The following is a 14,353-nucleotide window of genomic DNA, read 5'->3' as shown; positions in this document are numbered from 1 at the left end:
AAGTTACACAAGCTTAAATATGATAAAAGTTAAGAATATTCAAAGTATAATAAATATGAAAAGAGTTCCATGAATCGTGAAATTGCCATGCTTATGAAAGGAAAATGCATGGTCTTCTCTCAAATATTATATATTTGTTTTCATCCTAATTTTGTTTGAGCAAGAAAATGAAGAAAAAAAAAGTGTGGCTTCACTTTTTTAGCTTTACTAAACACTTCCACAAAGAAAAAAATCTATTAGAGAATTTGAGAAAAGAAAATTGAGCATCTAATTCAATATATTTTTTTTAAAGGAGTTATTGAAAATTCTCTATAAAAGAAATATAATTTAAATGGATGATCAAAAGAATTAATTTGATGCTAAAAATAAATTGCTAAAATTGCAATATTAATATAAAAGATGGCTTAAATTAAATTTTTGCATAATATCTCTAATTTTTGAAAACCTACCTGATGGGGACATTGGACTCCGGGGTCTATTTTATTTTATAAGTCTTGGCCCACGAATGGGGTAAAGAAAAAAGCATGAAGCAAAATAATATAAGATGTATTATCATGGTGTTCAAACCCACATGCAACCTCAAGCATAACAACACAAGTTCCAAACTAATAAGCCACTCAAAATCTTGTATACTAAAGGCCAGGAAGCTCTACTGATGAGGACGTTTTTCACGCATCCATCATGTATCAAATTACAGTATAGAGTTTAGATATCGTTCCACTGGAGATGGCTCTTGTAATGTTAGGAATTGATGTAAAGTGGAGTTAAGCACAAGCTAAAACTATCCTTTTAGAAGCTAGACCTATCGATGAGGAGATGGTTTGATATGATTAAGCTAATAACAAATAAGACAAGTAAAACAAATAACCGGGACTTGGTTGATTCAAGCTAAGATGCCAAATATTATACTCAAGATTAGGGAATTAAACAAGGCATAGGGTAAGTGAGATGCACAAAAGTGTCCAAATACCACTCTCGTAGCTATTTGGACTTGCAACCTAACCTTAAACTCCACTCTCGTGGCAATTCAACCCAAGGTTGCCCAAGCAAGAACACAAGGCATAAATTCTCCTTAATACTCGAAATACTCTCGTATTGGGCATTAAGTGTGTGAATGTGTGGCTAGTGTACAAGCTCTACTCTCGTAGCAACAAACACACTCCAAATCAAGCATATAATTGGGATCCAACAATCATACACAAATTTCTCAACAAACCCATTTCACACAACAACCCTAGATCACCCAAATAATCCCCTTTATGCAATACAACTCAAATAGGCATCAATTGCAAGAAATCAAACCAAATCCTAGTCCCAAAACACTTAGCTACTCATAATATAACAATAGATACACAATATTAAAAGAGAAATTGAAAGCATAGATGAAAAGTAAAGAGAAGAGATGAATAAGAAAACTTCTCTATTGAAGTCTTGAAATCCAAGATTTGCAATGTTCTTGAGCTTGGAAATGGAAAGGAAACACAAATCTACACTAATCTAAGCTATTCTAAAATAACCCTAACTAGAGAAATGAAAGGGAAATGAAAGATGTAATGAAAGATATGTTTTGGGGTGGAAAAATCCTCTTAAAAGGGGTCAAAACGCGCTGCAAAAAGTTGCAGAGGGCTGGCCACGGGTGTGGCCACGCCCTTGGCCACACCTGTGGCCAGAAAGGCCGTGTGTACTGCCCAGTGGCCACGGGTGTGGCCACGGCCGTGGCCATACCCGTGGCCATACCCGTGGCCACCAGGCAGTGATTTTTCTGTGCACTGCGACTGTCTTTTATGTACTTTTTCACCCTCTAAACGTTTGAATTAGCCTTTGGTGCTTGAATCAAAGTTGTAGCCCTTCAAGTTATCTTTCCAATGATATAAAATTCACTTGGTTTGGACATTCCTACGCAGAGATATGATCAAAAAACCAAGCAGTGGACGATTTGTGCAGGAATTTCAACTTCTTGCTCTTTTGCTCCACTTTTGCCTTTGTTTGTCCAAATGACCAAGACCAATAAACACACCATAATTTGGCTCTCTAAAAGGTGTTTCTCCATCTTCATAGCTTCTCATTGACTCCCATTGGCTCTACAAGCATCCAAAATGCCCCAAAAATCACTCAATTCATCTAAATCATCAAGAATTACAAATAAACACACAAATGAATCAAATGAGGATATTATTGGAAAACAGAGGGGAAGCTCACGGCTGTTTGAGTTGGATGAGAGGAAAGAGAGTCATGAAGAATGGTAACTATTTTATTCAATCTGAAGAGGGGAACAAGAGAACTATTTATACAGAGATATGGCGGGAAGGGAAGTTGTAACAAACTTATTCCCTTTACTAACAGAAGAGATTACAGGCTTGTTAAAGTTCTTCTCTATGCATTCACCATTTGCACTTTCATGCGTCAATAGATACTTTGGGCAAAACTATAACAAATAACAAGGAAAATAAGCTTAAATGCAAGGTGAAATTATAAACTTTTAGACTCTTATCATCTACTTATGCATGGAAGTGCCCGGGAAGCAAAGTAGTGGTGGACATGTGTGTGGCCAAGAATGAAAACTGTCCGATGCCGTCCATTTGTCAACCATTATCCTTGGTCTGAGTTTTCTCTCTTATTTATTATTCTTAGACCATTATTTGGATTATAGCTTGTATTATTTATTTATTATTTGGGCTGCCATTTTGGGTGACTATCTCGGGCTTTGTATGCATTCTTTTGGGCCTAGCGCCCCTGAGCTAATAATACTACAATTTTTGGCAAATTATATCGTGCACCGCGGTGCATAACAGATTATGCACCGCGCATCGAAACGACGTCGTTTTATTTAATGAAAAGAAACGGAATTCGTTTCATGCCGTTTCATATCGTTCCACAAAAAATAACTACATTTTGTATACATTGCAGTTTCGGTTCAACACAACTACATTTTCATTTCGATATAACTACACTTTTATTCAATATTTATACACTCAAATATGTGAAAATGTTATTTACTTTTATTTTATATACACTATAGTTTATTAATACACAACTACATGATTATTTTGATATAATTACAGCTTCATTGTACAATATACACTCAAATATGTGAAATGTTATTCAGTTTCATTTTATATATATTGCAGTTTGATTTCACCACAACTACAGTATCATTTTGATATAACTGCAGTTTTATTTGATAATATAAAAATAATGCGTGAGGCAGTGTCGGTTTAGATACACCGTAGTGTCATTCCATTAACACTAACAGCGCGCCATTTCTTTACTTAAAGAAACGATGACGTTTTAATGCGCGGTGCATAATCGATTATGCACCGCGGTCAACAATATACCGACTGACTATTTTCCTACCCCATTTTATACCTCTATACTCCATTTATGTTGGACTTGTTTCCGATAAAAACATCACTACCAATCTACCATGTTAAATATAATGCACGTATGTACAACAACACAACTTTGGGAAGGAATAGTTGAAACAAGAAACAAGAAGCTTCTTATTATTAACTATTGGCCTCTCAACGTGCATACCAATAACATATTTAAGTTACTCATAAGTGTACTTACTGCATTCAATCGATCAACAGATACTGCATTCCCCCTGCTCCTGGGCTTCAACCACTGGGCTCCGTGATATTATTCTTGAAATCGCTACTTCGCTCATACTTTGCTCAAAAGTGTACTGCATTCATCAACACACATAATACAAAAAAAAAAAAAAAAAAAAAAAAAAAAAAAAAAAAAAAAAGGTAAGGAAATTATCAGAGTGGAAAAAGGTGCAAAAGAGATGGACCTGAGGAGTGCGGTCAATAACAGCAAAACCATCATATCCATAAGTGAGCCACTCTTCTTGGATATTCATGGCACAAGTCAAAAGGGCTGGCTTACACCTTTCCAAGTCAATGGATTGGAGAGAATTAATGGTTGAGAAAGACCTTGGGATCTTTTTCAATCTCTCACAATACTTCAGGACTAGACGTTCAAGCATAGGGAACTCATCGTCAAAGGCATTCCAAATCTTGAGTTCTGTGTTTTCAAGTTGTAAAAACTTTAATCGAGGAAATCCCCCTTCAGTTGGATCCTACTCGGGCCCATAGAAAGCATCCATTTTTAGTTTGAGAACCTCTAGTCTAGGCAACAAGGCAATTGTTGCTATATTATCCTTCCATGGCAGATAAGTCTTGCTTAGTTTCAGCTTCCTAAGGTTACATGGAAGTGCATCTATACTTGGAAGGGACATACGCTTAGGAATGGCATACTCAGCTTCAATAGTTAAAACCTCAAGTTGATTCAAATAACATAGATTTTTCAAGTTGATATCACCATTGCAAGACACACCGTTGTCAGGAATCAATCTATCTTCACAAAAAATCCCCAACGTTTTTGCATTGGAAATCCTAGAAATAACTTCTCCAGTGCAATGAAATATGCTCAATCCAATACCAAACTTGCAAGTCCTCTTTCACTATGTCGGGAGGCTACTCCACTTTAAAGAAGTTTCTAAACTTAAGATGCCTTAATTGTGGTGATCCCCAAATTGTGGATGGCAAATGAAAAGAATGCACTTGCCAGTGAGGGGCACTATGTGAAACCATAAGTGTTTGCAATTTTTTATTTTTAGACAGTAGATTCTTGAGACCCTCGAAGCCAAGAGACCTATCCATCTCAAAAGCTAGGTATTTTAGAAGAACCATATTGGATAGATGTCTAGGGCGGAGAAACGGACTCCCTTGTTGTACAAAGGAGAAGTCAAATCTAGAACTATTTACAAGCTCCAGTTTAGAGGCTTTGGATCATTGACCATTGGCATTATTTCATCTTTATGCAAACACAAAATGGAGCGGGCTTTACCGTTGCAAAAATCAAAATGCTCAAACTTTAAATTTGATGATCTAAAACTTAGCAAACGACAAGCACCACAGGCTATTTTAGAACTGCTGCACATATCAAAACTATTATTGTCTTCAACATACAAAAGTTTTTCATTTGTCGCTTGTCGTACACAAAGTCCACGCAAGAGATCATGCATCCTACACGTCTTGATTTGGCCATCACATTTAAGCTTATTAATTTGGACTAGACTTCTACTGATAAGATCATGTAAATACCCAATACCCACTTCTTCCAATTCCTTATCCCTCACTGATTTCACAAACCCCTCGGCAATCCATAACCTAACAAGCTTTTTAACAGGAATTTCACTACCTGGTGAGAAAATTCCTAAATATAAAAAGCAAGCTTTCAAATGCTGAGGTAAATGGTTGTAACTTATAACAATAAGAATTCTTGAACATTGTTCACCAATATCAATACTAGCAAGATATCTCATTTCTTCCTCAATATTTTCCAATTCTTCAACTTTGCTGAGTCGGGATAGAAGTCCAGCAGCTACAACAATTGCAAGGGGAAGCCCCCCACACTTGTCAACAATATTCCTTCCAATTGTCTCTAGTATAGAGTGCAAGGGGTGTTTCATGAAAATGTGACTGCAAAATAGATCCTAACTTTCATTAGAATCAAGAAAATGCAAGTTATGAAGAAGATTGTTGGCACCCGATGTAGTGTAGTCTGCAATCTCTTTTAGCCGAGAGGTCACCAATACTGCACTTCCATAAGTTTCAGGAAAACATCTGGTGAGATGATCCCAAACACCGGTTTCCCATATGTCATCCACCACAATCAGACACCTCTTACCCATCAAACGTTGTCGTAGTTTGTGTGCTAGATCATCTGTGCTTCCGTCAGTATTCATTCCTCTGCTAATGGACCAAAGGAGGTTGCAAAGAATGTGTCTCACATTAACTTCTTGAGAGACAGTAGTCCATGCACGAACATCAAAATGGGATACGACTAATGGTTCTGCGTAAACTCTTCTGGCTAGAGTAGTCTTACCGATCCCGCCTATCCCGAGAATCGAAATGACTTTATGTTCTCCAGATGGGCGACGAATAAGCTGGTCCACTATTTTATTTAATTCACTTGTACGCCTCTGTCCTCAATCTTTGAGATCCGCTCTCGTGGTCTGAACCAATATCTAACGGAAGGGCATGTGCCTGTACAGGAAGATGAGATCAGAGTTGTAAATTATGAAATAATGTATCATCAATATAATGTTACTGCATTCTAACACAGTAAGAAAATACTGTCGTGATACCTTTGGCAAATTTTGGACGACAGAATCATTGTATTCTCTTTTAATTCTGTTAACGAAGTTTTGAGTTTTTTCAGCTACTTGTGGTAGGTTCTGAAAGAGTATCATCTCTGCATCTTCACCTATTACTTGTCGTAGGTTCTGAACACAGCTTTTGTCAAAGCGGCTATTTGAAACACTGATATCCCTGAATATAGCACAGCTCAGCAAGAACATCTTAAAGTAAGGCAAACTAAACCAAATTATAAGAATTATATATAATCCTGTTTGTCATTATTGCAGGTACGATGGCAATACAAGGCCAGAATGCTATTACTTTTATAAAGATTATTAAAGGCCGGAAAAGTACATTCACAAACATCTTGCACCATTTGTAAAACAAGTTTGGATCAAGAAAGAAGATTTTGCATCTCATTTAATACCAAAAGCATCTCAAGGGAGGTAAAATGAGATTCGGGAACTAGCGGATGATGGAGAGAATCTCCAAATTCGCTGCTTGCGTATCGCAATATAAAATAATAAGGTATCACTAAAATTGAATAAATTTCATTGTTATCTTATAAAAATTGAATAAATTTCATTGTTATCTTATAAAAATTGAATAAATTTCATTGTTATCTAATAAATTGTGTTTATGTTTTCAGAAACAGCGATACTATCTACAGCCAGTTTCAGTTTTGCAATCCTGGAAGCGAAAAAGATAAAATCATCAATATCAGGGACGTCGTTAACATCTACTATTTTAATTTATCAATCTTCTACTGTTGACTGTTCTTTTATGTCTGAACATGAAATTGCTATTTCTTGTATGGCTTCTATATATGTTTCTACGTGTTCTTTGTTTGGTCCGATCATGACCGTGTTTGATATTGTTCGTATGCCCTATGTGCTAATTGTTATGAATCTATGTCTGTATCTGCTTTACCGTGTCTTTATATGTTGATCTTCATGCTTTATCTAAATGTCTATCTGGTTTCAACTTGCCAATATCTGAATTTGTGTCTATAATTGCTTCTGCGTTATTTGCTAATTAATTGTTTACAAGTTGTCTGTACCTAGTTTTGGGTCTCTCGTTTCTCTTTTACTTGGGCAGGTTCGTAGAGAAAACAAAAATCAAGTTATAAGATTTGTTACTGGAAGTCTGCTTGATCTATTTACAAATCAAAACAACTGGATAAAACAAGCTTTGAGACTCTAGGCTCCGCTGCCTAGCCTACTGCCATGCAGCCGCCGCCGCCGCCTGGAGCCTCCTTTGCTACTGCCTCCCAGCTGGACGCCCAAGCTCCTCACTATCAATAAAAAAGATGATGAACAATGACAATGTCACCCAAAATTGGTTGAAACCTCACCCTGACTTGCGGGAGCTCCGCAAGCTCCTCACTATCAATAAAAAAGAAGATGAACAATGACAATGGTACTCAAAAGAGAATTACGAAGATTTAAAAAACAATAATATTTATTTAGACTATTGTTTTTAGACTAGCGTTTTTAAAAAAGTTGTAAACATTTATTTTAATGACAATTATAATCAATCTCTTATATATTATTTTACATTCATATACTTTGAATTATCGATTTAAAAAAAAAAATTCAATATTCATGAATATTTTCTATATAATCTTGCATTGATATACTTTGAAATAATCATTTTAACTAGTATAATAATATACATGGGAAGAAAATACCACAGGTGGTTAATTAAATTACCTGATCGAACAATTGGGTTAGTATAATAGGCCGACCTTCATAAAATGTGAGTTGCTTATGAATGGTCTGCATTCAATCAATTGAGAAAACAATAAAGAAAAAAAAAAACTCTGTGAGATTGATCTAACAAATTAATGCTTAATCATAACATGATATTATAATTAAAAGTTTAGACAAGTGTAGAAGAAAGTGCAGAACTGAGGATTACTGTCAAAAACTTTTAGTTCATTATTCCCATAATCGAGCTGCTGTTGTTGGATATTCTTGGCACAACTCGAAAGGGCTTGGCCACACCATTCTAAATCAATTGATTTGAGAGTGGTTACATTGGAGAAAACAGTTGGGATCCCTTCCAAGTTCTCACAATGCTTCAAGACTAAGTGCTCAAGGATAGGAAACTCATCGTCAAAGGCATTCCAAATCTTTAGATATGTATTTTCAAGCAACAAAAACTTTAATCTTTGGAATCCCCCTTCAGTTGGTTCCCACTCAGGCCCATAAAAAGCATCCACTTTTAGTTTGAGCACCTCTAGTACAGGTAACAAGGCAATTGTTTCTATATCCTTCCATGGCAAATAAGTATTGCTCAATTTCAGCTTCCTAAGGTTACAGGGGAATGCATTTATATCCGGAAGAGATAAAGGCTCAGGAATGACATACTCTGCTTCAATAGTTAAAGCCTCAAGTTGATTCAAATGACATAGATTTTCCAAGCTGCAGGTAGCACCATTGTTAGGAATCAATCTACCTTCACGAAAAATCCCTAGTGTTTTTATGTTGGGAATCTTCGAAATAACTTCCTCTGTGCAATGAAATATGCTCAACCAATACAAACTTTGCAAGTTCTCTTTCACTATGCTTGGAGGCTCTACTCTAAAGTAATTTCTAAACTTGAGATGCCTTAATTGTTGTGACCGCCAAATTGTGGATGGCAAAATTGAATAATTCGGTCTCCAGCCGGCTGCACTATGCCAAACAACAAGCGTGTGCAGTTTTTGATTCTTAGACAGTGCAATGTCAAGACCCTTAGAGCCCAAAGACCTATTGGACATAAAGCTAGGTATTCAAGAAGAACTAAATTGGAAAGGTTTTCAAAAGACATATACACTCCCTTGTTGTATAAAGGAGAAGTCAAATCCAGAACTCTTAACAAGCTGAAGCTTACAAGCTTTGGATCATTCACCATTGGCATCTCATCATTATGCGAACAGAAAATAGAACGGGCTTTATTGAAACTACTGTTGCACAAATCAAAATTCTCAGGCTTTGATGATCTGAAACTTAGCCAACGACAAGCACCGCTGCAGGCTTTTTTGGAGCTTCTGCTGCACATATCAAAACGCCCAGGCTTTGATGTTCTAAAGCATAGCAGCCAACTAGAAGCACCATGGGGTTTTTTGAAACTATTGTTGCACATATCAAAACGCTTACGCTTTGATGATCTAAAACCAAGCCAACCCCAAGTACCACAGGCTTTTTTAGAAATAATATTGTTGCACATATCAAAACCATCGTCTTCAACATACAAAAGTTTTTCGTTTCTTGCTTGTCTCACACAAAGTATGCGCATTAGATAATGCATCCTACATGTCTTGATTTGGCCATCACATTTGAGCTTATCAATTTGGACTAGGCTTCTACTAATAAGATCTTGTAAATACCCAACACCCACTTCTTCCAATTCCTTATCCCTCACTAACTTCTTCACAAACCCCTCGGCAATCCATAACCTAACAAGCTTTTTAACAGGAATTTCACTATGGCCTGAGAAAACTCCTAAATATAAAAAGCAAGCTTTCAAATGCTGAGGTAAATGGTTGTAACTTACAATAAGAATTCTTGAACACTGTTCACCAATATCTGTACTAGCAAGATAGCTCATTTCTTTCTCAATCTTTTCCAATTCTTCAACATTGCTGAGTTGGGATAGAAGTCCAGCAGCTACAACAATTGCCAGGGGTAACCCCCCACACTTGTCAACAATATTCTTTACAATTGTCTTGAATTTAGAGATCAAGGGTTGTTTCAAGAAAATGTGACTACAAAATAGATCCCAACTTTCATTATTATCAAGAAAATGCAAGTTATGAAGATTGCTGGCACCTGATGTAGTGTAGTCTACAATCTCTTTTAGCCGAGAGGTCACCAATACTGCACCTCCAAGAGTTTTAGGAAAACATCTTGTGAGATGATCCCAAACACCGGTTTCCCATACGTCATCCACCACAATCAGATACCTCTGACCCATCAAACGCCGTCGTAGTTTGTGCGCTAGATCATCTGTGCTTCCCTCAGTATTCATTCCTCTGTCAATGGACCAAAGAAGGCTACAGAGAATTTGTCTCAAGTTAACTTCTTGAGAGACAGTAGTCCATGCACGAAGGTCAAAGTGGGATACTACTAATGGATCTTCGTAAACTCTTTTGGCTAAAGTAGTTTTACCGATCCCGCCCATCCCAAGAATAGAAATGACTTTCCCTTCTTCAGATGGTTGACGAATGAGCTGATCCATTATTGTATTTAATTCACTTATACGCCCAACCATTCTGTCCTCAATCTTTGAGAACCGCTGTGAAGATCCACTCTTGTGGTCTGAATCAATATCTAGCGGAAGGGTATGTATCTGTAGAGGATGTTAATTACAATAGCAACTTGGACAAAATATTGAGAATATTTCTAGTGTAAGATTTAAAATAAATCATATGCACAATAAGACATTTTTGAAAAAGAATTTTCTGTATTAACAAAAGATATTAGAAATATAACTCTCTATGTCTTTGATACTTTGCTATGCTAATAGGTTGAGATGATTTACGATGAAGAGTGATTGTCTATTTATAGCAAACATAAGTGAATATTAGCCTTAGATTTGTGTGCCTAGAATTGTGTGTCTAGAGATTTGCAAACATTTAATACAAATCTACTCTTTACACAATTCTTTAAGAGTATTTCTACATGAATTCTCAAATCTTACTCCTATTTTCTACTCCTTATGACATGGCATTCCTTGATAGCTTAATGAGTTCTACTATGCATACTCCTAAATTCCACTCCCTTACTTCTACTCCCTGAGGTAGCAAACAAGGATTGGTTATTTTCATCATGTGGTTACACAGAAAATTGTCTACATCAGGAACATGTGAGATAGACTAAAAGTTGGGAGTATAAACTGGGAGGACACCAAGTATTTTTTTTTGCTTAATATAGTAGGGGGTAATGATTATCAATTTATTTTTTCTCTAATCAAATTTGAACACATCTGGGAGTAAAGTTGGGAGTATGTTTTTGAGAGAGTTAATACCATAAATGGTTCTCTAACTATTGGGGTAGTACTCCACTTAGTCCTCCACTTTCAATTCGGCTACAATACATATCTTGGCTTTCATTTTTAACCACTAATAGTCCTCCGTTAGAATTCCTGTCAAATGAGTGTTAAATGTAAGGGCATAATCGTCAAATCAAAACATATGCTTCCTGGCAGCCAATATTAATTCTTTTGTTTGTTTAATTTATTGATGTTTGTTGATCCGTCTCTACTCACCGCTGGGACTGGAGGAGGAAGGCCTGCAGGTGTACGTGGGCTATTGCGATGACATCTCGACTCAAATTTGACCAATTAGTGGACAGTAGACAGTATGAGTGGACAAATCTTTTCATAGACATTGTATTCGCTATAGAAGAAAATGATGAAATTTTGAGGAGGAGGTTATGCGGAGAGGACATTAATTCTTACAAGAGCAATCTGCTTTCAGTGGGAGTTGAAGGGCCAGACCCTAGGGAGATATAAGTATATTTGGAGGAGATATTGTGTTTGGCTCAGTTGGGTGAGGATTGCACAGAGTACATGGTTTCCTTTAATTTAATTTGAAATATATGATTCACAAGTTATTTATACAGTAAATAAAGCTGTATTTCAATACTAATAGTGAACTAATAGTGGCTGCCACGGAGCATATATTTTGATTTGACGATTATGCCTTTACACGGTAACACGGAGGACAATTAATGGTTAAAAATGAAAATCAAGGTATGTATTTTGGTCGAATTGAAAGTGAAGGACTAAATGGAGTACTACCCCAATAGTTAGAAGACCATTTATGATATTATTTCTTTTTGAGAGTACATAAGTATTTTTCATTCTTTAATGCAAACTTAGCTCATACTTTAGCTCTGAACCTTAGCTCCGAACCTTAGCTACTTTTCACATTTGACTTTATTCTTAATGAGTTGTAAATTATGAAATAATGTATCATTAATGTAATGTTACTGCATGCTAATACAGAAAGCAAAGACAGTCGTGATACCTTTGTCGTCAAATCTTGGACAGCAGAATCATTGTTTTCTCTTTTAATTCCATTGACGAAGTTTTGAGTTTTTTCAGCTACTTGTCGTAGGTTCTGAAAGAGTATCATCTCTGCATCTTCACCTAGTACTTGTTGTAGGTTCTGAAAGAGTGTCATCTTTTTATCTGCCGCCTCCATATATATCTTTGCCAGATATGATTCAACTTCATCTTCTGCTAAAAAGGCGAAGTCTCTGATTTTGGCTTCCAAATCTTTGAATGCAGCTTCATCTATCCCTGGTTTCTTCTTCACTAATTCCTCGAGAAAGGCGAGCAAGAAACCAAGATTCTGGTAGAGAGAATTCATCATATGTGCTGTATCTTCATTAAAAATCACAGGTGGACTGGGTTGTAAGAACTCAAAGTGGATTGTATTCATCAGAGAAGTTAGAGGAACACAAGCCATTTCTCTCTCTCTATCTCTTTGTATGTTTTTCTCTCACACTCTGTGTGTATGTTTCTTAGTATTTAAGGTTGTATGATTGAAGGGCCATTAATGTAGAGCTAGCAGGCATCTCATCGCCACATATGCTTGAATTTTACTTTTTTTTTTTTTTTAAAAAAAAATGCAATCATACAACTCAAGAAAACTGTAAAGCAACGTGGAGGCCTATACTAAATTAAAGTCAACTTAGTGGCCAAATTATTAAGTGAGCTAATCACGAATGATATCTTAAAAGTCAACTTATTATTTGCCAAATTATTAAGGGAGTTCAAATATACATATTTCCAAATTTTACTCCCTTTTACTCCTTGATGTGACAAATAAGGATTGGTTATTTTCATCATGTGAATCCACAGAAAAGTATCTGATCTACATCAAGAATTTATGAAAGAGTAAAAATTGAAAGTATAAAATTGAAGTCCACCATGTTAAGAACAAGTGTAATGAGATTTTGATGATACCAAACTGTCTAGGATTGTAGACCCCTATTTTTTCATTCGTAGATAAGTCTCTTGTTACAAACGAAAGTTGCTTGTTTGCGGTTCTATCCCCCACTTCCATGGACCTAGGTCAATGATCTCTCGAAATGGGAGTGTATACATGATAGTTTTGTGAAATGTAAGGTGGTATGACAAGGAATGAATTTTCTCGATGTGGCACAAGGCAAAAGGAGAGATTTTTCTTTAAGTGAGTTGTGTTATTCCCTACTCTCCATGAAAAATGCAAGAGGGGTTGAAAAAAAAAAAAGAAAAGAAAGAGTCGATGGAAAAAGCTAAAAAAGACTTTAAGCTATCCTTGCATGAGAGGGAAAAACATGAGGTGAGCCATCTCGTAGGATTCGGGTAACCGTTGCACAAACTTCAAAAAAAGCGTAGAGCTCTACGTGAAGGCGGTTGACTCGACGAGGTCTCCTAGAGGTGATTAGAAAAAAGAGAGAAACTCACGCTAAGCCAAAACGCGTGGAACTGCTTGTGTCACACCATCACACTGACTAAATGGGTCTTTAGGGCCAAATGAGGCAAAGTTGGAGAGCCCGTGTGCATCGTTCCCATTAGTGGGCTCGGCTTTTTAGGCCTGCGAAAGTTGAGGATTGAATCATTTCTTTGCTTGTGAATATGTGTGTTTGAGAGAAATTCCATGTAAAACAATGAGTGAACTTGGGGTTTTGGAGTCCTTACATTTTGATCCAATTGAGAGTATCATATTCACTTCACCATTGTTGCAAAGTAGGAAGAGGAACAACATATTTTTGATTTCTTGTGCATAGCTCATTTACTTGATCTTTGGAGTTGTGTGGTTGCTTTTTATGATGTCAGGTATATCAATCTGCTTGACTTAGTTTTGTCTTGCTTGAGGGCAAGCAAGGTCTAAGTGTGGGGAGATTTGATATGTGCTAATTCTTAGTACTTTTATGTGCATAATTGATATCAAACTTATATGGTTTCATGTTAATTTGAAGCAAAGTGCCTATTTGATTCCTTTATGTCATTTAGGTTATTTGGAGGCATTGGTTGTGTTTTGAAGTCATCTTGACAGAAAGGCAAGTTTCGGGAGTCATTAGAGGTCAAGAAAATGAAATAAAGCGAGTGAAAGTATCATGACATGACCCGGGGACCCAAAGGAACAAATGAGATGAAGAAATATGCATTTTGAAGTGAAAAACATGGGTGACGCTAGTGGTCACGCCGTGATTGCCAGCGTGACA

The 14,353-nt window shown here is 36.5% G+C and overlaps 1 pseudogene; it reads right to left on the bottom strand.

Annotated features, from left to right (window-relative positions):
• Positions 1–9,768: 9,768 nt before the first annotated feature.
• On the bottom strand, positions 9,769–12,609 carry LOC109151971 (annotated as a pseudogene).
• Positions 12,610–14,353: the final 1,744 nt, after the last annotated feature.

This window comes from Ipomoea nil, unplaced genomic scaffold, assembly GCF_001879475.1.
Source record: "Ipomoea nil cultivar Tokyo-kokei standard unplaced genomic scaffold, Asagao_1.1 scaffold2338, whole genome shotgun sequence".
NCBI classification, from domain to species: domain Eukaryota; kingdom Viridiplantae; phylum Streptophyta; class Magnoliopsida; order Solanales; family Convolvulaceae; genus Ipomoea; species Ipomoea nil.
Note: the sequence above shows the minus strand (reverse complement) of the source record. Positions and strands in the feature narration are given on the sequence as shown.